The sequence below is a fragment of the Lycium ferocissimum genome, chromosome 7 (genome assembly GCF_029784015.1).
Source record: "Lycium ferocissimum isolate CSIRO_LF1 chromosome 7, AGI_CSIRO_Lferr_CH_V1, whole genome shotgun sequence".
NCBI classification, from domain to species: Eukaryota; Viridiplantae; Streptophyta; class Magnoliopsida; order Solanales; family Solanaceae; genus Lycium; species Lycium ferocissimum.
The window spans coordinates 52,285,041-52,286,907 of NC_081348.1; the positions used below are offsets into that span (position 1 = coordinate 52,285,041).

At 28.5% G+C, this 1,867-nt stretch overlaps 1 long non-coding RNA gene across 1 annotated transcript; it reads right to left on the bottom strand.

The window, feature by feature from the left end:
* Positions 1-313: 313 nt before the first annotated feature.
* Positions 314-518, bottom strand: LOC132065624 (uncharacterized). The gene is made up of 2 exons (XR_009416760.1): positions 446-518; positions 314-414 (listed from the first exon to the last, which is right to left on the bottom strand). It is a non-coding gene; the product is annotated as an uncharacterized LOC132065624 (long non-coding RNA).
* Positions 519-1,867: the final 1,349 nt, after the last annotated feature.

Here is a 1,867-nt window from a genome sequence, read left to right on the forward strand (position 1 = left end):
GGTCTAAAAATACCCTTAAGGTTTGTTTTTGGCTCAAAACACAAGAACTCTTTTAAAAAGCCACATTAAAATTCCGTAATTTTAAAAAAAAATCAGGAATTTTTTTTTTAAATACGGATTTTTTTTTAAATTACGGAATTTTATTACTCGACCAATTACGGAAATTTACTATTGACCAATTACGTTTTTAAATTAAATTTTTTAAAAAATCTTTTTTTTTTAAATCTATTTTTTTTTAAAATACGTTTTTTTTTAAATTATGGAATTTTTTTTTTTAAATCTGATATTTTTTTATAGAATTTTATTATTGACCAATTACAAAATGCCATTTGGCTTTTTAAAAGAGTTAATTTTAACTTGTTAGTTTGAGGGGTATATTTGAGCCAAAAACAAACCTTAAGGGTATTTTTAGACCTAAAAGGTGGATGAAAGGGTATTTTTAGACCAAAAGGTGGAAGGAGGGTATTTATGAGCCTTTTTCAATAGGTTAGGGGTATTTATGAGCCTTTTCCGTATACAATATTCCATGAGGCAAAACACAAGTACTCACATGTTTCAATTTGCTAGTCTAGTTTTGACTTGACACGGAGTTTAAGAAAATAAAGAAGACTTTTGAATATTTTAGTCTTAAATTAAAGATATATAGAATGTACCAAAATGCTATTTAATCTTGTAGTCTTAAATATATCATGTAGAAAATTGAAACTAAAAAGCTGTCAAAAAAGAAAAGAAACATTTTTAAAACGAAATATAAAAGAAAGTAAGGCAAACAAATTGAAACAGAGGGAGTAATTATTTTTATACGCTTTAAACATTAATCAAACAAATCCGTAATTCAACACAGTAACGAGACATTCTTCAAGTATGATAGTGGAAATATAAAAGAAAGTAAGACAAACAAATTAAAACAGAGAGAATAATTATTTTCATACGCTTTAAACATTAATCAAACAAATCTGTAATTCAGCACAATAACGAGACATTCAATGATAATGGAAAGTGAGGAGTAGTTGCCCTTGGGACTTGAGGGGTTGGCAGGAATAGCCACCCAAACTATCGAGTCTCCAACGAAATACCTATCCAAATTTAACAAACAGACGAAATAACCTTTGGAAATTGATGTCATGTAAGTGGTGTCTTTTCACTGAGTTCCAGCACACGGTATTGACTTTTTAGTAATGCTATTGCCAACTGAAGGAAGGGACAAAAGTTGTGAAGAAATGTGGAGAATTTGATAAGATTTTTTTTAATTTGTAATTAGAGATTTCGAATTTAAATTTTAAGAGTGAATAAAAATGTTAATAAGAAGTGTTTCCATCCTAATAGACTTTAAGCAACTTGAATCTTGATAGGATTGTGTTATTTTTAATGAATATAGTGAAAAATCTTAGTAAAAATATTTGCACCTTGTAGTAATTTCAATGCAAATTCTAGTTTAGTAACTTGTAAGTCTCTTCATGCACAATTAGATTTCTTTTCACTAAGGTGACGGTAGTATTTCTAGAATATAGGTGCACTACACTAAAGAAAGAAGAATAAAAAATGTTTTAAATGGGAATTAATTCTTGTTCTTATACGTGAATAATTTAATTTTCAACCAAGTGCTTCGTTAAGTCTTTTTGTAACATAAGTGTCAACGGGTAATATTAGATCAATCCTATATGTACATAAAATATCTAATTTTGTGGATACCATGTGTTCATGTGCACCATAAATTATATATTAAATTCGCCCCTGAATTGCGGCTTACATACCGAGTTCGTAGGATGTATCACAGAGCGGAAGAATTTCTTATTTTTCTAGACCTAGATATCCTCTAGAAAATGTAAGGAATTTGTTTGTGTAGTTAATTCTAGCTGACATTTGT